This window comes from Oncorhynchus clarkii, chromosome 9 (assembly GCF_045791955.1).
Source record: "Oncorhynchus clarkii lewisi isolate Uvic-CL-2024 chromosome 9, UVic_Ocla_1.0, whole genome shotgun sequence".
Classification (NCBI taxonomy): Eukaryota; Metazoa; Chordata; class Actinopteri; order Salmoniformes; family Salmonidae; genus Oncorhynchus; species Oncorhynchus clarkii.
Genome location: NC_092155.1, coordinates 38613686 through 38638487, shown reverse-complemented (window position 1 = coordinate 38638487; position 24802 = coordinate 38613686). Strand labels below are relative to the sequence as shown.

The window sequence follows — 24802 nt, the reverse complement described above, 5'->3', positions numbered from 1 at the left end:
AAGCGTGTGTGAGCAACGAGGCCTACAAACCTGACTCAGTTACACCAGCTCTGTCAAGAGGAATGGGCCAAAATTCACCCAACTTATTGTTGTGGAAGGCTACCTGAAATGTTTGACCCACTGGGAATGTGATGAAAGAAATAAAAGCTGAAATAAGTCATTCTCTCTAGTATTATTCTGACATTTCGCATTCTTAAAATTAAGTGGTGATCCTAACTGACCTATGACAGATTTTTTTACTAGGATTAAATGTCAGGAATTGTGAAAAACTGAGTTTAAATGTATTTGGCTAGGGTGTATGTAAACTTCCGACTTCAACTGTATCAAATAGGGCTATCTCCTGTATACCACCCCTACTTTGTCACAACACAACTGATTGTCTCAAACGCATTAAGAAGGAAGTAAATTCCACAAATTACCCTAACCCAAACCTGTTAGGATTAGGGTAACATGGAACACCTGTTAATTGAAATGCATTCCAGATGACTACCTCATGAAGCTGGTTGAGAGTATGGCAAGAGTGTGCTAAGCTGTCATCAAGGCAGAAGGTGGCTACTTTGGTACTGCTCTTTTTTGGTTACTACATGATTCCATATGTGTTATTTCATAGTTTTGATGTCTTCACTATTATTCTACAAAATAGTAAAAATAAAGAAAAACCCTTGAATGAGTAGCTGTTTCCAAACTTTTGACTGATACTGTACATATACTTTGTTAATTTTTTTATAGAGTCCCTTTTGTGCACTTCCGGCAATACCGTATACCCCAGTATGGTACAGAAATGGTATGACGGTATACAAACTTGGATACCGCCCAACTCTAGAGAACACTCACACAATTCAATCTGCCTTCCAGCTAACATGACTCCCCTGCTATAGCATATGTCTGGTCTACGTTGTTACTGTTTCTAGACTGATAATAGTAACAACACAACAGCACGCTACTGTGTTTCAACTATTTTGACAGCCAGGACGTGCCAGCAACACACTCAGAGGTGAACCAGTCACACTGACAACTAATTGGAGCCTGGTAGTACTGTCATATCCACAAACAGGATCTCTGCATGGATTGCGTTCTTCAATAACCTTCTCATTGTCCCCTATTTAATTTTAGATCCTGGTTTTGTTGAGTTATATGAATAAGTAAACATTAAACAATAACATGGCCCTAATGCCTCCTGTGAATCAATGTTTGTCTGTATATTATGTGGAACATCTCTAGTTACTGTATATACATACAGTATACTGTACATTTATGTTTATAAAATGTGTAAATCTCTACTGTTGTATAAGTCTGTTTTTCTAACCACATCATACATTTAGCTCTATAAACTGAGTCTGCAGATACTTTCACTTGGAATCCCTTCATATTTAACATAAACCTTTCAAAGCCACTCCAGAATCAGCCTCCAGCTACTAACATAAACTGTATAACTTAAATGTTATTTTGGAAAGGTGAAGCGGTACTTATTTTTGTGGGCTATGTCGGTGTGCTTTATGAGCAATGGCGTGATCCATCATGTCACCCTGGAGTCTAGTGACGAATGTCCTCATGGGGAACTCTGGGCTGACAGAGTCACACTGGAATAGGCCCCAATCCATCAACTGCTGCTGCCGTGTGCGTATCACCTCACAGACTGTAGATAGGGGCTCTATTCAGTTATCACAATGACACCCTCCACATCTGTGTGTCAGAGAAAGGTTGAGGTGACATTTTAGTTAGGGAATGTTGGTTGCATGTTGAGGGATAATGATGAGATTTAGGGAGTCTGTATTAGAATCAGGCCCGCTGTGTCCGGTCTGGAGCGTGAAGTCACGAGCCAAAAGTCCTGGTCTGCCCTAGAAAGCCTATATGTAAAGTATGATAGCCAGAACGGCCAAGCAACAAAAATGTTGATGGCCGTTCTGGGCTCTAAAATGAGTTTATAATGAGCTAGTTCGATCCCCACAGTGAATTATTTTGAACTTTGCTTCAAATCGAGATATTTAATTAAATAGTAAATTTTTCGTCACACAGGACCACGTACTGACACAAACTAATCACTGGCCAGCAGGCTACGAGGTCGCTCACACCCTCATGCCATAGACATTAAGATTGACTCAGGCAGGATGAAAACGACTACATCGACCATGATCCTTTGCTAGTTATGGCCACTTTCACCATGACCCTTAGAATTTTTTTGGTGCCATTCAGCCCCCTTCAGCAATATGGTGATCTTCAAATTCAAATACTTCCAGCTTCATGCACCATCAGCAGTTTTCCATAGGAATACATGGATGATGTCTGCGCCATCACTATCTACTGGTTTTAATGGCTATGGTTAGAATACGGTTGAGATAGTCAGTTATAGGAAAGGATGTGGGAATGACGTAGCATTGTCAGTCCTCTGCTCTATGCCAGGTGTCCTACCCTGCAGCATCCTACTGCCACTACCTCTCTCTCTCCATCACTCTCTCCCTCCCTCTCGTTTCCTCCAACTCCTGCTCCCTTCCTCCCTCCTCCTCTCTCCCCCTCTCTCTCTGTGTTAATCTCTGCTGAGCCGTGTGTAATAACAGGCCATATGGGCTTGTTGGGGAGATGAGATGAGCCTGCAGCTTGTCAGATGAACAAACACCACCGAGGACCCTGCTCACTACACACACAATCACACTTTTAACAATAGCACCATACAATGTACAGGCACAAAATCACCCCTAAACTTACATCACACAGGAATATACATATTTACACAATATAACTTGCATAGATAAAAACAATCACACACAGTGTACTGGGTACTAAACACAGCGGGCAGAAAAAGATTCTAACAAGCTTGGCAATACACAAAATATCACACCTTTACTAGAAGCAGAAAATGGACAGAATGCACAGAAGCACTTTAAATAATATCACACCTTTTCTAATGGACCAGGATAAAGCCATGGGCTCTCAAACACAGAACATCACACATGCTCTGGCACAAAGGGATAGCAACAAAAGAGCGGGATATCACACCTTAATTACTCTTTGTCAAACCCCACTGAAAGGAGCAATGTGATATGCCGATATTAATGATATCGGTCATTAAAAAAAATAAGTTTTATTTCACCTTTTGTTTAACCAGGTAGGCCAGTCGAGAACAAGTTCTCATTTACAACTGCGACCTGGCCAAGATTAAGCAAAGCAGTACGACAAAAAAAACAACACAGTTACACAAACAATAACACAAATAAAATAAAAATTGAAAAATCTATGTACAGTGTGTGCAAATGTAGAAGAGTAGAGAGGTAGGCAATAAATAGGCCATAGAGGCTAAAATAATTATAAATAATAATTTACATAATAAATAATTACAATTTAGCATTAATACTTGAGTGATAGATGTGCAGGTGATGATGTGCAAATAGAGATACTGGGGTGCAAAAGAGCAAGAGGGTAAGTAATAATATGGGGATGAGGTAGTCTGGTGTGCTATTTACAGATTGGCTGTGTACAGGTACAGTGAGCTGCTCAGACAGCTGATGGTTAAAGTTAGAGAGGGGGATATGCCTCCAGTTTCAGAGATTTTTGCAATTCGTTCCAGTCATTGACAGCAGAGAACTGGAAGGAAAGGTGGCCAAAGGAAGTGTTGGCTTTGGGGATGACCAGTGCAATATACCTGCTGGAGCGCGTGCTACGGGTGGGTGTTGCTATGGTGACCAGTGACTTGAGATAAGGCAGGGCTTTACCTAGCAAAGACTTATAGATGACCTGGAGCCAGTGGGTTTGGCGACGGATATGTAGTGAGGGCCAGCCAACGAGAGTCATATAGGTCGCAGTGGTGGGTAGTATATGATGCTTTAGTAACAAAACCGATGGCACTGTGATAGACTACATCCAGTTTGCTGAGTAGAGTGTTGGAAGCTATTTTGTAAAGTTGCTGCTGGGGGTGCTGAGATGTTGGCCAGGGTAGGAGTAGCCAGGTGGAAAGTGTGGCCAGCAGTGGAAAATGCTTCTTGAAATGATCGAATATTGTAGATTTATCGGTGGTGACAGTGTTACCTCTCCTCAGTGCAGTGGGTAGCTGGGAGGAGTTGCTCTTATTCTCCATGGACTTTACAGTATCCCAAAACTTTTTGGAATTAGTGCTACAGGAAGCACATTTCTGTTTGAAAAAGCTAGCCTTAGCTTTCCTAACTGACTGAGTATATTGGTTCCTGACTTCCCTGAAAAGTTGCATATTTGCGGTTCTGCTCTCTTCAGTTCTGCTCTCTGCACCCTAATGTAAAAACGTCACAGCTCTGAAATTCGAGCTGTGCATTATTTGATTTGGTGTATACAATCTCCTCACTGCACAGAGGACACATATCTGACCTCTCCACAGCCTTTTCCAATCCCAATCAAATCAAAATCAAATCAAATTTATTTATATAGCCCTTCGTACATCAGCTGATATCTCAAAGTGCTGTACAGAAACCCAGCCTAAAACCCCAAACAGCAAGCAATGCAGGTGTAGAAGCACGGTGGCTAGGAAAATCTCCCTAGAAAGGCCAAAACCTAGGAAGAAACCTAGAGAGGAACCAGGCTATGTGGGTTGGCCAGTCCTCTTCTGGCTGTGCCGGGTGGAGATTATAACAGAACATGGGCAAGATATTCAAATGTTCAAAAATAATAATCACAGGCAGAACAGTTGAAACTGGAGCAGCAGCACGGCCAGGTGGACTGGGGACAGCAAGGAGTCAAAATGCCAGGTATTCCTGAGGCATGGTCCTAGGGCTCAGGTCCTCTGAGAGAGAAAGAAAGAGAGAAAGAGAGAGAGAATTAGAGAGAGCATACTTAAATTCACACAGGACACCGGATAGGACAGGAGAAGTACTCCAGATATAACAAACTGACCCTAGCCCCCCGACACATAAACTACTGCATCATAAATACTAGAGGCTGAGACAGGAGGGGTTAGGAGACACTGTGGCTCCATCCGATGATAACCCCGGACAGGGCCAAACAGGATATAACCCCACCCACTTGAGGGATATCTTCAACCACCAACTTACCATCCTGAGACAAGGCCGAGTATAGCCCACAAATATCTCCGCCACGGCACAACCCAAGGGGGGGCGCCAATCCAGACAGGAAGATCAGTGACTCAACCCACTCAAGTGACACATCCCTCATGGCATGAAAGAGCACCAGTAAGCCAGTGACTCAGCCCCTGTAATAGGGTTAGAGGCAGAGAATACCAGTGGAAAGAGGGGAACCGGCCAGGCAGATACAGCAAGGGCGGTTCGTTGCTCCAGAGCCTTTCCGTTCACCTTCACACTCCTGGGCCAGACTACACTCAATCATTTGACCCACTGAAGAGTTGAGTCTTCAGTAAAGACTTAAAGGTTGAGACCGAGTTTGCATCTCTCACATGGGTAGGCAGACCATTCCATAAGAATGGAGCTCTACAGGAGAAAGCCCTGCCTCCACCTGTTTGCTTAGAAATTCTAGGGACAATTAGGAGGCCTGCGACTTGTGACCGTAGCGTACGTGTAGGTATGTACGGCAGGACCAAATTAGAGAGAGGAGCAAGCCCATGTAATTCTTTGTAGGTTAGCAGTAAAACTTTGAAATCAGCCCTTGCCTTGACAGGAAGCCAGTGTAGGGAGTCTAGCACTGGAGTAATATGATCATTTTTTGGGGGTTCTAGTCAGGATTATATTTAGCACTAACTGAACTTTATTTAGTGCTTTATCTGGGTAGCCGGAAAGGAGAGCATTGCAGTAGTCTAACCTAGAAGTGACAAAAGCATGGATGAATTTTTCAGCATCATTTTTGGACAGAAAGTTTCTGATTTTTGCAATGTTACGTAGATGGAAAAAAGTCCTTGAAACAGTCTTGATATGTTCATCAAAAGAGAGATCAGGGTCCAGAGTAACGCCGAGGTCCTTCACAGTTTTATTTGAGACGACTGTACAACCATTAAGATTAATTGTCAGATTCAACAGAAGATCTCTTTGTTTCTTGGGACCTAGAACAAGCATCTCTGTTTTTTTGCAGCCATCCACTTCCGTATGTCTGAAACACAGGCTTCTAGCGAGGGCAATTTTTGGCTTCACCATGTTTCATTGAAATGTACAGCTGTGTGTCATCCGCATAGCAGTGAAAGTTAACATTATGTTTTCGAATGACATCCCCAAGAGGTAAAATATATAGTGAAAACAATAGTGGTCCTAAAACGGAACCTTGAGGAACACCAAAATACAGTTGATTTGTCAGAGGAGAAACCATTCACAGAGACAAACTGATATCTTTCTGACAGATAAGATCTAAACCAGGCCAGAACTTGTCCGTGTAGACCAATTTGGGTTTCCAATCTCTCCAAAAGAATGTGGTGATCGATTGTATCAAAAGCAACACTAAGGTCTAGGAGCACAAAGACAGATGCAGAGCCTCGGTCTGATGCCATTAAAATGTAATTTACCACGTTCAAAAGTGCAGTCTCAGTGCTATGATGGGGTCTAAAACCAGACTGAAGATTTCGTATACATTGTTTGTCTTCAGGAAGGCAGTGAGTTGCTGCGCAACAGCCTTTTCTAAAATTTTTGAGAGGAATGGAAGATTCGATATAGACTGATAGTTTTTTATATTTTCTGGGTCAAGGTTTGGCTTTTTCAAAAGAGGCTTTATTACTGACACTTTTAGAGAGTTTGGTACACATTTGGTGGATAGAGAGCAGTTTATTATGTTCAACATAGGAGGGCCAAGCACAGGAAGCAGCTCTTTCAGTAGTTTAGTTGGAATAGGGTCCAGTATGCAGCTTGAAGGTTTAGAGGCCATGATTATTTTCATCATTGTGTCAAGAGATATAGTACTAAAACACTTGAGTGTCTCTCTTGATCCTAGGTCCTGGCAGAGTTGTGCAGACTCAAGACAACTGAGCTTTGAAGGAATATGCTAATTTAAAGAGGAGTCCATAATTTGCTTTCTAATAATCATGATCTTTTCCTCAAAGAAGTTCATGAATTTATTACTGCTGAAGTGAAAGCCATCCTCTCTTGGGGAATGCTGCTTTTTAGTTAGCTTTGCGACAGTATCAAAAAGGAATTTCGGATTGTTCTTCTTTTCCTCAATTAAGTTGGAAAAATAGGACGATCGAGCAGCAGTAAGGGCTCTTCGATACTGCACGGTATTGTTTTTCCAAGCTAGTCGGAATTATTCCAGTTTGGTGTGGCGCCATTTGCTATGACTACAAGGTCCGATAGGAATTCAGGGAACTCAATGAGGAACGCTGTATATGGCCCAGGAGGCCTGTAAACAGTAGCTATAAAAAGTGATTGAGAAGGCTGCATAGATTTCATGACTAGAAGCTCAAAAGACAAAAACGTCATTTTTTTGTGTAAATTTAAATATGCTATCGTAAATGTTAGCAACACCTCCGCCTTTGCGGGATGCACGGGGGATATGGTCACTAGTGTAGCCAGGAGGTGAGGCCTCATGTTTCAGTCAGGCCAATCACATCAAGATTATGATCAGTTCATTGACTATAATTGCCTTTGAAGTAAGGGATCTAACATTAAGTAGCCCTATTTTGAGATGTGAGGTATCATGATCTCTTTCAAAAATGACAGGAATGGAGGAGGTCTTTATCCTAGTGAGATTGCTAAGGCGAACACCGCCATGTTTAGTTTTGCCCAACCCTGTCTATGTTGGTAGATAAGATGAGAGCACAAATCCAGCTAGGATGGAGTCCGTCACTCCTCAGCAGGTCAGGCTTGGTCCTGTTTGTGGGTGAGTCCCAGAAAGAGGGCCAATTATCTACAAATTCTATCTTTTGGGAGGGGCAGAAAACAGTTTTCAACCAGTGATTGAGTTGTGAGACTCTGCTGTAGAGCTCATCACTCCCCCTAACTGGGAGGGGGCCAGAGACAATTACTCGATGCCGACACATCTTTCTAGCTGATTTACACGCTGAAGCTATGTTGCGCTTGGTGATCTCTGACTGTTTCATCCTACCATCGTTGGTGCCGACGTGGATAACAATATCTCTATACTCTCTTCACTCGCCAGTTTTATCTTTAGCCAGCACCATCTTCAGATTAGCCTTAACGTCAGTAGCCCTGCCCCCTGGTAAACAGTGTATGATTGCTGGATGATTCGATTTAAGTCTAATACTGTGGGTAGTGGAGTCGCCAATGACTAGAGTTTTCAATTTGTCAGAGCTAATGGTGGGAAGCTTCGGCGTCTCAGACCCCGTAACGGGAGGAGTAGAGACAAGAGAAGGCTCGGCCTCTGACTCCGACTCATTGCTTAATGGGGAAAACCGGTTGAAAGTTTCTGTCGGCTGAATGAGCGACACCGGTTGAGCATTCCTACAGCATTTCCCTCCGGAAACCATGAGAAAGTTGTCTGGCTGCGGGGACTGTGCGAGGGGATTTATACTACTATCTGTACTTACTGGTGGCACAGACGCTGTTTCATCCTTTCCTACACTGAAATTACCCTTGCCTAACGATTGCGTCTGAAGCTGGGCTTGTAGCACAGCTATCCTGGCCGTAAGGCGATCGTTCTCCTGTATATTATGAGTACAGCGACTGCAAATAGAAGGCATCATGTTAATGTTACTACTTAGCTTCGGCTGTTGGAGGTCCTGACGAACCACGTCCAGATAAAGCGTAGAGAGTGAAAAAGTTGAATGAAAAAAAAAGTTGAGGATAAAACCAAAAATATCAACTGTAATTAAAAAGTAAAAACCGTAAAGTTGTCTGGTATTAAAGTAAGGTTGGCAACAAAACGCACAGCAACACGTAAACAAGTCTACAGCCAGTGTGTCTGCCCAATAACAATTGTGTACAGTGTACTGTATATTGCCTGGTATTTCTCAGTATATTACTGTAGGATGATTAAGTAAAGTTCCTGATGAAGCTAATATAAATGTAATTAGTAATATTCTAGCTCCCTTGTCATATCTCTGTCCATCCTGGCCTGGGGCCTGTTTGGTGTTGTAATCCCACAGTGTTGTAGCCCCACTCTGCTTCCTGTCATTATGCAGTCACACTGATTGAACGCAACACTATGAGCTTAATGATGTTTCATTATTTTACTTCTGGTTCGGAGTCATATTGCAGCTACTGCTACTATAGTATTACACCTCACTAAACTACACCATTACAACATTCTAAAGCACAGTCAGAGTTCCCGCCACCACCATTACAACATAATAAACTACAACACTTATAATGTCTCTGCTCTCTGAAGTTCAAGTTAATCGATACCCACATAGAAGTTAAGTCAATACAAGATGCACTCTTTTGCAACTATCAACTTGTAGTAGTCTTATTTTAGATAGATAAAAAAGCTCTCATATGACTGAGTCCATGTTCAGGCCACAGTGGATTCCATGCCCCAGGGAAAGGGGGTCACGAGACGGGCTCGGCGGGTGTTGCGGGGGACTCTGGAGGGACAGTGCCTCAAAACTGGGTTTCCATGGTCCAGCACCTCTAACTGTCACCCCCTGGGGCAGTGTCATCTGTTACACACACTAACAGATCATGTGACTCCTCTATCTCTCTCTCTCTCTCTCTCTCTCTCAGCCCCAGGGCCAGTCAACGTCAAACAGCGTGACAAGCATAGATATGCATTCGCCAGATTATTCCACTCTAGTCCACTGACATGCCTGACCTCTGCTCTCATTGGGAGAGCAGGTCTAGTAACTCTATCTAGAGGGCACTACAGGGATTATACAGTGGTTTGCCCTCTTTGTTATTCTGTTTCTTCTTCACTCCACCAGATCTGTTTTAATTGTAATAATAAATTAAAGGCTGCTCTAGCTGGGTGAAATATTAATGGCTTTGCTCCTTTAAAGATACACTGTGGCTGATGATAATGGGTGAAAGAGATGAGCAGATCAGAGGGTTTTAAACCCCATTGTGATTTGGGCTACTGAATATTTGAGGAGCTAAGTAAAACCTTCCGCATGCTTTGGTTCGGCTGGCGCCTTAGGTGAACTGAACGAGTATGCTCGTATACTCCCTTAAAAGACCTTTGCTTGAAAAACAAGAAAAAGCGGCATTAGTACTGTTTTTCCATCTTGAGATGCCGTAGCCAGTATACGCTTCCTCAAAATAGGCAGATTTTATCTTGGGATAACTCAAGAAATCTGTAATGAATTTTGACATTTTGGCCGACGAAATCTTAGTCGCACAATTGTACATCTAACTAAGATGTTTGGTGCAGTATTTCTCGTGGGAAAAAAATGACATGAAAACGAGTCGTCTCATTGAATGACATCAAACGCTTTATTGAAGAATCCCTACTGTTGATCAATCACCGATGAAGGGCTGTAGACTTCGGCTACCAAACTTCGGCTTGCCTCAAGAATTTGTTTTGTGTGCATGAAGAGCCCAAAAAAACCTTGACGAAGATCAAATTAAATAAAAACATAATATACTGTAAGCAGAAACTGTTCTGAACTGTTTTGGATGGGATTGTCAGTGTCAACATTAGAACACTCAGTGTATTTGATCGTCTGTAGACGGATGTGATTAGGTACTGTATACACACTTGGGCAAAGCCTACAATGCTCCACCCATTTTTTTCCCTATTTGTTATTCCCAAACTCTCATTCAATTACATTATTTTAGTAGCTTAGCAATAGAATTAGACCAGAATCTCTTTGATGGTTAGTGTGTATAAAGAGTGTGTCTTAGTAGCTGTAGAGGGCCCTTCTGTTGCGATGCCAGTGTCCTTTCGCAACCTCTTCCCACTACAGAATAGAAGCCAGGCAGCATGTTGTGTCTCTGACATTGGCGATATTCACACACACAGGCCTTCAGAGATAAGCCTGAGATCAATGAAACGCGGTCTGTCCTCACAGGATAGGGTATGGGGCATGCTTGCACGTGCATGTGCGTCCTGCATTCACGTTATGTATTTGTACTTGTGAGTGAACTGTGCGTGCGCGTGGTCTCCATGACAACAGCCCAGTGTCCTCCTTCCGGCTCACACCCGTAGGGTGCACCATGGCGACATCTCATCAATTTATATTAACTATTTAAAAATCATTTTAGTTGTAGTATCTGTAGAATTCAGTATCAGGTCCCCTGATCTGGAAGTAGGTAATGTCCTCGGGAGGGGGGTTTGTGAGGCAAATGCAGACATAGTCTTTGAAGGCTTTGGCAAGACTATGGCAAGCTTTCGAAAGAAATGTTGTTTAAATGTTTTTGTCTGCATGTGAGTGGGTGAGGGGGTAGTGTGTGTGAGAGTGTGTGTGAGAGTGTGTGTGTGTGTGTGTGTGGGTAGGCGGTAGTTAGTCAGGTTGTAATGGGGGATGGTTTGCTGCAGGACTTCATGTGCCTTGTTCTCTGCGAGAGCACACACACAGACACACATAAAAACACACACACACACACACACCCACACAGACACACACGCACAGGCAGTCAAGTTGGCCGACCTTGACTTTTTCACAGTGTCAGACCTTGCCAAAGGAATATAATCTTCCGTCAAATTAGAAAACATCTCCAAATAGTGTCTTCCATCTGTCTCTGTGTGTCTGTCTGTGTATGCAAGTGTGTGTTCTAGTGTGATTTGAGCACTGTTGGTCAAAACGAGTGCTATTCCATGCATATGTGTGTTGACCCCCTCAGGCAGCTGTGAGACAGATGCTGTGCTCAGGTCAGTGGAGCATATGCATGAAGAACAGGAGATTTAGACTGGTGTTCTTCGCAGTGTGTATATGTGCATGTGTGTGTGCATCCGTCAGTCTGTGCGTTTGCATCTCGGGTGACTTGATCAGAATAAACCCCTACACTGTACTGTGAAGATATAATGAATCTGACTAAAGTCGTAGATGAGAGTAGAGTTCAAGCAGTTTAGATGGTGAGAATGGCCTGGTTGTAGGACATAAGGAAAGAGGGTACACGTATAGGCCAGGGAGAGTTGACCAACTTAACTCAGCCCTACTTTCCCAAGACACACACACACCGTCCCTGTTCTCCATAAGCCAAAGGGATGTAGCAGGAAGGATGATGGGAAGTTTTTGAATTCCTTTCTGTTTCACAGTGTCCCAAATTCCTCTCGTCCGTGTGAAGAGTAAAAGTGTCTCTTCATCAATCCTTTCCATATCGCTCCCCTGCTATCTACTCCTAAGTAGAAGATTAGGTCTGCTGCCCTCCTTGTGTTTTTCCTCAGATCGATTTTACCTGAGTAGTTGTGTTCGGTTCAGCACCCTGCTTTAGTACAATGGAGAGGAGCAGCTAATCGACAGCAGAGAATATCAATCACCATGCATGCTTCAGACAGCAACAGTACAGTAAATGCTGAGGTATGTGAATTAATACAGGTTACCTCCCTATACCGCAGTACATTTACAGCCTAGAAAGGCAAAGGCAGGATCAACACAAAATCAACAAGCTCTCATGCTAGCTTTTTGACGCTCTTTCCTAAATTTGCACGTGCGTCTCTTGACAACATTTCACCCATCCCCCTCTCTTCCTCTTCTCTAATTCAACGTCATGATTTAGGAACAGTGTTTACTTCGACGCCGTTTCCATGGAAATCACAACTATTCATGGTGGGTTCCGTGCGGGCGTCAGGCGATGTCACCTGCTTCTTTCAGACAAGCCCCTCACCCGTCACCCTGACAGAGACTTGGCCCATTGAGGGAAGGAGGGAGGAGGGGAAAGGGAGAGAAAAAAAGAGGTATAATAGTCTGTGCATATGAAGAAGGCTTGGGCGCGTCTGGTTGAAGTCACTTGGGGTATGCTGCACCCTAGACTCTAGTGATCCGCTGTGGAGTAACTAGCTCTCTGGAGGTATGGAATTTATGGAGTTCTATTTTAGGATTGCCCCTTGAACAATAAAATATGTACTGTATATCATCACTGCCTGAACCTAGAATTCTCAAACCTTCCCCCTATCGCTCATTCAATCACACACTTCCCCATCTTTCATTCAACCACTCCTCTCCCTTCATTCTCTATCGCTCCTCCTCATTCTCTCTCTCTTGCTTGCCCTCCCTCTCCCCCACCCGGCCGGGCCTTCATTAGTTTCCATAGTGACGGGGGAAAGGCATTATTGCCAGCTGAGAACGGCTTTGAGAGTTGCGGCGGTGGGGGCATTGTTCACCAGCGCTCTGCTGAATGGGAGAGAGGGATCAGGACAGGGAGAGCGAGGAGGAGGACAGGAGCACACTTTTGGGGCTCTACAAACACTGGGTGTGTTTGTAGAGTGGGGGAAGGAGGAGAAGGAGGAGGGAAGAGAGAGAGAGAGAGAGAGAGAGAGCCTGGAGTAGGAGAGTCATGCTGCCTGACTGACTGACTGAAGATCCACATTACTACTGTAATAAACCCTTCCAGGTTTCTCTCACAACAACCCAGTGGCTGTAACGACATGCTGCTGGACTAAACTGGACCCTTGTGATTAGTGTTAGTGCGTGTATGATGTGTGTCGGACTGGAGAAGAGTGACCCTACAGAGATTTCAGGGAGAGAGAGAGAACAGGAAAAACATATAGTGCAGATGGCAGCCTATGCTTAGCTGGTGAGTTCCAGTGTGTGTGTGTGCATGTGCGTGTCTGTGTGTGTGTGTGTGTGTGTGTGTGTGTGTGTGTGTGTGTGTGTGTGTGTGTCTGTGTCTGTTTTTGCATAAGTAGAAATGTTTTAACACTCTCATTTATGATAAATATGTGTATGTGGTTATATCATTGACTTGTGTTTTCATATTCTCTGTTTATGCACATTGCTCATCTGTGCAGCCGTAGCCAGTTGTAGTAATGTCTATAACGTTCGTCTCAGACCGTCTAAGTATGTGTGTGTATCTGAGTTTTCTCTGAACCTCTGTCTGGGTCGAGGGGGTGTGCAGGGGTGTGCAGGGATGTATGGGGTAGAAGCTGTCTGCTGAATGTGGGCTAATTCTTTTAGCCTGTTGAAATATTCATGCTAGCCTGCATGTTTTATTGAGAGACTAACATTGGGGACAATTTATGCTGCCTTCAGTCTCCCCGCTGGTGTTATTTCAGTAAATACTACAGTGCTGGGTGTATTTTTACTCCTTGAGAGAGTGATGTTAGCCGAGCAGTGTGGGAATGAGTGTGTGAACTACGTTAACTGCTTACATTCCTGCTCAGTTTGTCTATATTACTGGGTGTTTGACTGATGAGGTGAGTAAGAGTTGCCCCTTCCTCCCGCAGTTTAGATCATTTATGGGGGTTTTCAAATGTAATGGCCGCGGTTCAAAATGTCCTTCTGATGATTTGACAAAGCCCGGTCCCATCAGCAGGAGGAAGAGGTCATGTTGAAACAAGGTGACACACCACTGACCTCATTCAGCTGTCCAATACCATCTAGGGCATGACCACATCCCACACTATCCCCAAAGATTACTCAGCTATAACAGCAAGCTAATTGAACCACTATTATTACTATTTTGGAGGTATTTTACTATCATGTGTCTATTCACTCTCTGTATTTCGCCACACCATCCTTCAGCTGACAAAGGGGGTTATCTTGAGTCGTATGGAGTCGTAGTGTTTCCATGACGACCGGCGCCAGCTGTGCGAGGCAGGGGACTGTTGTGTTCGTGTACTCACCGACCTTGTGACCGGGGATCAATGTGAATGATCCAGGAGTAAAGCTCTCAAGGATTAAATATCTACAGCCTTCACTATCTACAGCCTTCACTATCTACAGCCTTCAATTTCTACTGCCTTCACTGTCTACAGCCTTCAATTTCTACAGTCTTCACTATCTACAGCCTTCACTATCTACAGCCTTCAATTTCTACAGCCTTCACTGTCTACAGCCTTCACTATCTACAACCTTCAATATCTACAACCTTCAATTTCTACAGCCTTCAATTTCTACAGTCTTCACTATCTACAGACTTCACTATCTACAACCTTCAATATCTACAACCTTCAATAGCTACAACCTTCAATATCCACAGCCTTCAATATCTACAACCTTTAATATCTACAACTTTCAATAGCTACAACCTTCAATATCCACAGCCTTCACTATCTACAGCCTTCAATATCCACAGCCTTCAATATCCACAGCTTCCACTATTTACAGCCTTCAATATCCACAGCTTCCACTATCTACTGCCTTCAATATCCACAGCCTTCAATATCCACAGCTTCCACTATCTACAGCCTTCAATATCCACAGCCTTCAATATCCACAGCTTCCACTATCTACTGCCTTCAATATCTACAACTTTCAATATTTACATCCTTTAATATCTACAACATTCACTATCTACAGCCTTCACTATCTACAGCCTTCAATATCTACATCTTTCACTATCTACAACCTTCACTATCTACAGCCTTCACTATCTACAACTTTTAATATTTACATCCTTTAATATCTACAACATTCAATATCTACAGCCTTCAATATCTACAGCGTTCACTATCTACAGCGTTCACTATCTACAGCCTTCACTATCTACAGCCTTCACTATCTACAGCCTTCACTATCTACAGCCTTCACTATCTACAACCTTCACTATCTACAGCCTTCACTATCTACAGCTTTCACTATCTACAACCTTCACTATCTACAGCCTTCAATATCTACAACTTTCAATATTTTCATCCTTTAATATCTGTAACATTCAATATCTACAGCCTTCAATATCTACAACCTTCAATATATACATCCTTCACTATCTACAACCTTCAATATCTACAACCTTCAATATCTACAGCCTTCAATATATACAACCTTCAATATCTACAACCTTCACTATCTACAGCCTTCAATATCTACAACCTTCAATATCTACAGTCTTCAATATCTATAGCCTTTAATATCTACAGCCTTCAATATCTACAGTCTTCAATATCTACAGCCTTCGATATCTACAGCCTTCGATATCTACAGCCTTCAATATCTACAACCTTCAATATCTACAGCCTTCAATATCTACAGCCTTCGATATCTACATCCTTTAATATCTACACAACATCAGTTTTTTTCTGGACAGCTGCTGCAAAGATTAAACCAACTATTAAGTCAGATTTTTTTATATATATTATATGTTATCGTTACAATTTGGGCTATTAAGCATAACTATGACTAAAGATTCTAACCATGATGAATATGAAGATTGATTGAACCTCTCTTTGAGTGTCAGATGGTGGTTGTCTGATCTCCTGTCTTTGGTAAGTCTGGAGGGACAGGAGGAGTAGATCTAATTGGCTGGCTACACCACACCACACACCCAAATACCAGGTTGAACAGTCAGCATGATCAGGCTGCTGTATCACAGCTGTAATTATCCTGTGCTAGTTGATACAGGGCACCTGGGGTCCTTCACTGGAGAACTTCCGTTACCTCCCTGCCTGCAGTGTGTCATTTTAGGATTTGGCTGGGGGTTTAAATATTGTTAGATGTCGAAAGAGGTGTTTTAGCGGACCTACCTCTAACCCATACTCTTACCCTAACCTTAACCCTAAACCTAACCCTAGCTCCTTACCCTAACTGTAAAACTAACCCTAACTCCTAACCTTAACCCTAAACCTGATTCTAACACCAATTCTAACCTTAACCCTAAACCCCCTAGAAATAGCATTTGACCTTGTGGGGACTAACAAAATGTCCCCAGTTGGTGAAATTTTTGTTTGTTTTTAAACATGTCCAGACACACACACACATGCACACACACGCACACACACTGCCTACTTCTAAATAAAAGAGCAGTTCAGCAGAGCATCGTGTGTGTGTGTGTGTGTGTGTGGGGGGGGGGGGGGGGGGGGGGTGGTTGAGAGTCAAGTCTCTGTAGCCAGGATGATATTTAACATCTCTTGGAGGGGAGGCCATTTGCGTCTCCTGTTTTAAAGCGCTTCATTACTTCAAAAGGAAGCAGGAGCCGTGAGGTATCAGTGATGCTGGAGCTGTGCCTTTGTAGTGCCCTCCTCTAGTCTCTTACCAGTCTGGGGAAGAAGAGGGATGAGTTGCAGGATATTTAACAAACCCAAAGAGCCCCTCTCTCCGCCGTAGGCCACGTTGTGTGTATGTGTGTGAGGATGTAAGACCCTGGAGTCAAGGCCCTCTAGACTAACATCAGGAGGCAATTTTAAAGGCTGCTTTAAAGCTGGAAACTCAGTGCTTACACTCACCAATGGGCATGTGACAGGAATACCTTCAGCTGTCATATGCTGTTTTATAGATACTCATAAATGCATCACAAAGAAATCTCATTTCATTTCTCTCATTAATGAACTGTAGTTGGTGCATATGATGCTGCTGTGCTCGGTTATTAGTTAGGCTAGTGGGTACTACTGTTGCAGGAATAGATATGGGGAAACAGTAATATTGTTCTGTTTTTTCCACCAGGGTTACCACAGTATATGATTGTTAAATGCTTTTATGGGTACCACATTTGTTTTGTGATGCAATTTCCTGAAAAACACTGAATTTTTTAACTTACCTTTTATGAATTTACCTTCAGGAATTCTCTCCACCCAGAACTAAAGCTCCACAAATGTACATCCTCCACATATCATTGGCCTGGCTTTGGCTAATATGGTAATTTATCTTAGCAGAATTGTTTTATCTAAAGTCAAGACATTGAAGGTTGTGCAATGTAACAGCAATATTTAGACTTATGGATGCCACCTGTTCGATAAAATACGTAACAGTTCCGTATTTCCCTGAAAGAATAAACTTATTGTTTTGAAATTATAGTTTACGGATTTGACCATATTAATGACCTAAGGCTCGTGTTCTGTGTGTTTATTATATTATAATTAAGTCTATGATTTAATATTTGATAGACCAGTCTGACTGAGCGGTGTTAGGCAGCAGAAGGCTATTAAACATTCATTCAAACATTTCCTGCGTTTAACAGCAGCTCTTCGCAATGCTTGAAGCACAGCGCTGTTTATGACTTCAAGCCTATCAACTCCTGAGATTAAGCTGGCAATACTATAGTGCCTATAAGAACATCCAATAGTCAAAGGTATATGAAATACAAATGGTATAGAGAGAAATAGCCATATAATTCCTATAATAACTACAACCTAAAACTTCTTAAGTGGGAATATTGAAGACTCATGTTAAAAGGAACCACCAGCTTTCATATGTAATCATGTTCTGAGCAAGGCACTTAAACATGAGCTTTTTTACATGGCACATATTGCACTTTTACTTTCTTCTCCAACACTGTGTTTTTGCATTATTTTAACCAAATTGAACATGTTTCATTATTTATTTGAGACTATATTGATTTTTATTTATGCATTATATTAAGTTAAAATAGAAGTGTTAATTCGGTATTGTTGTAATTGTCTTCATTAAAAATATATAAATATATAAAAACATCGGCTGATTAATCGGTATCAGCTTTTTTTTGGTCCTCCAATAATCGGTATCGGCATTGAAAAATCATAATCGGTCGACCTCTAGTACAGACAGTAACAGAGTCACTGCTCAACCAATCCGGAGTACCTGATGATTAGGTGCAGGCCTTTCTACTTGCCTCGGGAGCTTAAATCCATTGTTGTTACTGCAGCCTATATACTGTACCTCCGGATGCTAATGCTAAACTAGCAATGAAAGAACCGCAGGTTGCTATTAGCAAACAGCAAACTGCACATCCTGATCATGCTTTTATTGTTGCAGGGGATTTTAATCACTCAAATCTGAAAACTGTTGTTCCTAAATTCCACGAAATTGTCACCTGCCCCACTAGAGGAGACAATACACTAGACCACGTGTATACAAACAGGCTTGCAAAGCCGTTCCCCTCCCCCACCTTGGACAGTCTGATCACCTTTCACTGTTCCTGCTCACCAAGTATTTACCCCTCATTAAAGGCGTGAAACCATCAGTGAGGGCAATCAAAGTGTGGCCAGAGGGGTCAGACTCATTGCTACAGCACCAGTTTCAACACACAGACTGGAGATTGGTTGCCACTCAGGCCACCCTTGACTCCCATACGGACATTGAAACATATGCTTCTTCCATTCTGGATTACATCAACATCTGCATAAACAATGTCATCACCCATAAACTAATAAAGACCTTCCCCAACCAGAAGCCTTGGATGAACAGAGAGATCCGACTACTGCTAAAGGCAGTAAAGGCTAAAGGCTTTTAGATCTGGTGACCCTCATCCAGGGTCAACCTAAAAAAAAGGGCATCAAGATGGCTAAACATGACCACAAATTGCAGATTTAGGAGCACTTCAACAACAACTCCGACCCTCGACGAATGTGCCAGGGCATCTAAGCCATCACAGACTACCGACCAAAAAACCCTAACCCCACAGCCAGCGACGTCTCCATCGCCGACGAGTTAAATAGGTTCTATGCTCGCTTCAACAGGGACAACAAAGATCCAGCCATCAAAGCTGAGCTCCCCCCAGACGACCTCCCCCTCAGACTATCCATTGCAGATGTGTTGTCTGCACTGAGTAGGGTGAATGCACGCAAGCCTGCTGGCCCTGATGGCGTCCCCGGTCGTGTGCTCAGAGCATGTGGTGGGCAGCTGGCAGAGGTCTTCACTGACATTTTCAACCTGTCACTGGCCCAGGCGGTTGTCCCCACGTGCTTCAAGACCGCAACCATTATGCCAGTGCCGAAGCAGTTGACCGCATCAAGCCTGAATGACCTCCGACCTGTTGCACTGACCTCCACGATCATTAAGTGCTTCGAAAGACTGGTTTTGGCCTACCTTAAGTTCCGCCTCCCTCCACCACTGGATCCCCACCAGTTTGCATACCGACCAAACAGGTCTACAGAGGACGCCATCTCCACAGCTTTACACTCTGCACTGACACACCTGGACAAAACCAACACCTGTGAGAATGCTGTTCATAGACTTTACCTCAGCATTCAATACGATCATTCCCTCTAGGCTGGTCACCAAACTCCATGACCTAGGGATCAGCCCCTCTCTCTGTAACTGGACTTTGGACTTCCTAACCAACAGACCCCTGTCTGTCAGGGTAGACAACTTCACTTCCTCAACCCTGAACCTGAACACCGGTGTGCCACAGGGCTGCGTGCTGAGTCCCCTCCTGCACTCCCTCTTCACCTATGACTGCGTTCCTGTACACGGTTCCAACACCATCAAGTTCGCAGACGACACCACAGTGGTAGGCCTGATCAGTGACAATGACGAGTCAGCCTACAGGGAGGAGGTCAATCACCTGGTTGCATGATGAGCTGACAACAACCTGGCCCTCAATGCAAAGAAAACCAAGGAGCTCATTGTGGATTACAGGAAGTCTAAAAGCTGCAGCCACGCCCCAGTTCTCATTGATGGCACTGAGGTGGAGCATGTGCCCAGCTTCAAATTCCTGGGTGTCTGCATCTCTGATGACGTCTCCTGGACCATCAACACCTCAACCCTGGTCAAAAAGGCGCAGCAGCACCTGTACTTTTTGAGGAGGCTGAAGAAGGCCCTCCTGTCTCCCAAGATCCTGGTGAACTTTTACCGCTGCCCGGTCGAGAGCATTCTGACTAACTGTGCCACAGTGTGGTTTGGTGGATACTCCGTGGCCGACCTGAAGGCCCTGCAACGGGTGGTGAAAACCACCCAGCACATCACTGGTGCTCAGCTCCCTGCCATCATAGACCGCAAACACAAGCGGTGTCTGCGTAGGGTGCGCGGTATCATCAGGGACCCTTCACATCCATGCCACAAACTGTTTGCCCTCCTACCATCAGGCAGGCAGTACAGGTCTCTACATTCCCACACTAGCAGCCTCAAGAACAGTTTCTTTCCAGCTACTGTAACCCCGCTGAACTCTGTGACACGGCACTAGCCATCTCCACCCGCCCACATCCTAGTACTGCCTCTCAGGGACCTTGTTGCACTACTCTCTTTGCACTCTTCATGGTACTACTGGACTCTGACATTGCTTTGCAAAGTCTGATTAAGGACATTATTCAGTTGTACATGTACATGTCTACCTCGGTAACCTCATTGCTGCTATCCCTGCATTTCAGTTGCATGCCTCCTTGCACTTTCAATTTGCCTTCCTTGCACATTTAGACTTGCCATTTGTACTTGCCACTGCTCCAGATTCCAATGGCGGCGAGCTTTACACCACTCCAGCCAACGCTTGGCATTGTGCATGGTGATCTTCGGCTTATGTGCGGCTGCTTGGCCATGGAGACCCATTTGCTGAAGCTTCCGACAAACAGTGCTGACGTTTCTTCCAGAGGCAGTTTGGAACTCAGTAGTGAGTGTTGCAATTGAGGACAGACAATTTTTAATGCGCTTCAGCACTCAGCGGTCCCATTCTGTGAGCTTGTGTGGCCTACCACTTTGCGACTGAGCCGTTGTTGCTCCTAGACCTTTTCATTTTACAATAACAGCACTTACAGTTGATTGGGGCAGCTCTAGCAGGTCAAACATATGACAAACTGTCTTGATGGAAAGGTGGCATCCTATGACGGTGCCACGTTGAACGTCACTGAGCTCTACAGTAAGGCCATTCTACTGCCAACATTTGTCTATGGAGATTGCATGGCGGTGTGCTTGAATTTTATACACCTGATGCCGCCCTGTGATAAGCAGTGCCCACTTTGTCAAAGGCAAAATATTTTGCTTGTCCATTCCCAGCGCACCTTTCCAGGATGCTGTTGGAGAGATGCATCGCTGTGGTGCTCCACCAACGTTCCGTAAATAAAAAAACATCTAACATAAATCATGTAGATGATACAGGATATGGTAAAAAATAGTATGTGGCTTACAGGCTGGAGATAAAATGTATGACAATTTATTTAGATCGACACTTTCTACATCATCCATGCAGGTTTTTCCGCTCAAATAGGCTAAGCTAAATCGCGCCCAATCAACAAAATTAACATGCGGAGTCAATTACAACTGTTTTCGTGATTCAGTGATTTTTGACAAGCTGATCATAGCGAAAAATAAAATACTCCTGCATTTCCTGCTGTGTAAACACATTGTAAATAGGCTCACGATATCTCCCCCAAAAATTGTGTAGCTGATATTCAGAGCTTAAATAGCCAAATTGAATTGGTCACAGGAATCAGGACTAATAAAGTCAGTTCAATAGCCTGTTTTACAAATGGTGGGCCTACCACATGGATGGGCATTCATAACATTCCATTTCTGGCTGACATGGAAGGCTACACTTCAGTAAGCAGGAGCCAACGTCTTTGGGACGTCTTTTTTTGGTGTTTTACAAACAGTAGGCTTATCACGTAGATGGGTGTTCATAAAACTCTATTTCAGGCTACACCTCAGTAAGCACGGACAGATGCTGATGCCTTTTGGACATATTTTTTTGGTGCAGCCCGTACCTGCCTTGATTTCCATATCCACATTTTTGTCACGGTCCGAACCAAATCTGAAATGATCATAGATGTCTATGTTTGGTTCAGATTTGGTCCAGTCTGGACCAGTCAAAAATAGACGTCTATAATTCAGAACCAATAATGAACCTGATTTCAAAGTCTGGAAAATACACATTTTTCAACATCTTTGGTGCCTTTTCAACATCCTGGAGGATGTGTATTTTATATTTTATACGTCCAGAAAATACGTCCTTTCACCTTTTCATCCCGAACCTAAATTTAACCTAACTTCAAAGTCTGGAAAACATATCTTTTAGATGTCTTTTCAAAGTAATTTTGCTTACTGGGACTATTTTAGTTTTGCGGTGGCAGCATTTTTTGGTCTTGCCTTGGGCGGCAGAGAGGCAAGAACAGGCCCTGGTGACTGCCCTCTCATTAAGAGCCCACTGGCCTGGCCAGTTTACATGATTTAACTGAGTGAACAGGAAAGTGGCATGTCTCCTGTGGGCTTGCTAACATGCCTCAGGTGTAGAGTAGACAGGGTAATAAAGGACCTTATTTCCTCTCTAATGGCTCCAGAGTTTCCCCCTATAGCAGAGCAACACACTGTGCTCTATAACCAAGGCCACGTTTTCCCACTCTCCACTGTGTTTGTGTGTGTGTTTGCTAGTGTGTTTGCTAGCTATCACGATGAACTGAGGGATTTTTAAAAATTGAAATTGTTTTTATTTAACCTTTGTTTAAGTAGGCAAGTCAGTTAAGAACGAATTCTGATTTACAATGATGGCCTACCAAAAGGCTTTCTGCGGGGACAGGAGCTGGGATTAAAAGTACAAATTAAAATGAAAATATAGGACAAAATCACATCACGAGACACCACAACACTACATAAAGAGAGATCTAAGACAACAACATAGCATGGCAGCAACACATGACAACACAGCATGGTAGCAACACAACATTACTCTTTTTTTGATGGGAGGCTCTGCTGAAGACTGTAGACTACTGTTTGAGGTGTTTTGAGAGAAGGTCAGAAGTTGTTGTCTTTTTCAGGGATATCACATGACCAAGTCCCATTTTGTTATGGTTTCAAGTACAAGAGTCACATGAAATGTTAAACCTTTCTCTCCGAGTCCTGAGTCTCACATATTATTCCCCGCATAGTTTTGAAAACAGGAGCATGATTGGCGAGAGCTCTTCAAAGTTTGGAACGTTCCCATGCTGACGCTGCCATTTTGAGGCCCAAAACACTGAGTGACTTTATAAAACAGGTACTGACGTCAAATTAAGATACTAAAGCCCAGTTAATGTGCAGTGACCTTTGTCTGTTTGTTGGGTAGAGTCGTGTATCAGCACAGGAGATCAGTGGGGGGTGTCGCCCCTTGTCATGCCCTCCGCACACCCACCCTCACCCCTTCCATCTCCTCTTCTCTCACCTCCACATCTCTCTTCTCCACCTATCCCACCTCTAGCACACATCCTCTCCCAGGTCTCTTCTGTTCTGTCCTCACCCCTTTCACCTCTCTCTCCTCCATCTCCACTCCTCTCATCCCCTTCCATCAGTGTGCTGGTGTGGTCTGGACACGGCTTGTCCTGTCCTGGGCGATACCCCAATCCCAACCCCAGACCCAGGCAGTACTGTATCTATCTTCCCCCACAGGACCACGCTGACTGTCAACAAACAGGGTGACACTCCCATCTACAGGCACACACCCGTCCGGTCCTAAGGAGGACCCCACCACACGTGTGAAGGAAAAGAGAGGGAGGAGGGGTATGAAACCAGGCTGGAGAGAGGTTAGGGGTGAGGATGAGGGGGAAGCTGGTCTCATCCCTCCCTGTCAGTGATAGCAAACCACACTAAATAAACACACACACACACTGCCTCTTTAAATGCCACTTCCTGCTGCTGGTCTCTTGATAAACTGTCTCCAAGTGATACTGCAGGCTGTACTACACACACACAAGCACACAGAGTGTTTCTCTCTCCCTACTGTCTGTACTGTTACATAGCCAGTAAATTACAGTGTGGGAGAGAATTTAGGGTTTGAGTGAAATGTTATTTTGCGGCAGTGAGAGGTGTCTAGGTTGTTGTATGTGTGGAGTGTGTGTTTTTTGGGGGCGCTGTGTGAAATGTTTGCTTTTGTAGGTCTATGTTTTTGGTCTCGGTAGAATGTTATTGTGTGGTAGCGGTGGGAAATGTTTGCTTTTGTAGGGCTGTGTTTTTGGTCTCGGTAGAATGTTATTGTGTGGTAGCGGTGGGACTGTTAGTAAGATGTGTAAAATGTTGCCGTGGGAATGTAATGAGTTACGTGTCACAGGAATGTTGTGGTCTCTCTCAGTTTAGTGCTTGACATCTTAGAGGATGTGGCTTACCTGCAGAAGCAATGAGTAGTAGTGGACCTACACTGAGCTGAGAGTGTGTGTGTTTAGTGTGTTTGTGCTGGCATTTGTACGTGTGTAACCAGTAGCATTGGAGGTGGACTTTAATACATAATAATTCACATTCAAAATCACATTTAAAATCATCAATTAATCAATCATGCTGTCACCTGCTGGTCATTCAGTAAGCCGGTCCTGT

The 24802-nt window shown here is 43.7% G+C and overlaps 1 protein-coding gene across 3 annotated transcripts in view; it reads left to right on the top strand.

The window, feature by feature from the left end:
• LOC139416258 (FYVE, RhoGEF and PH domain-containing protein 3-like) overlaps nt 1–24802 on the top strand; it is a 98748-nt gene that overhangs the window by 32991 nt on the left and 40955 nt on the right. The window contains exon 1 of one of the 3 annotated variants that reach the window (XM_071164705.1): nt 12997–13481. The exons of the other annotated variants lie outside the window; for them this stretch is intronic. The gene's annotated coding sequence lies outside the window, so the exon portion shown is untranslated. Of the gene's footprint in view, nt 1–12996; nt 13482–24802 lie in introns of those variants that run through there. 3 annotated transcript variants of the gene reach the window in all.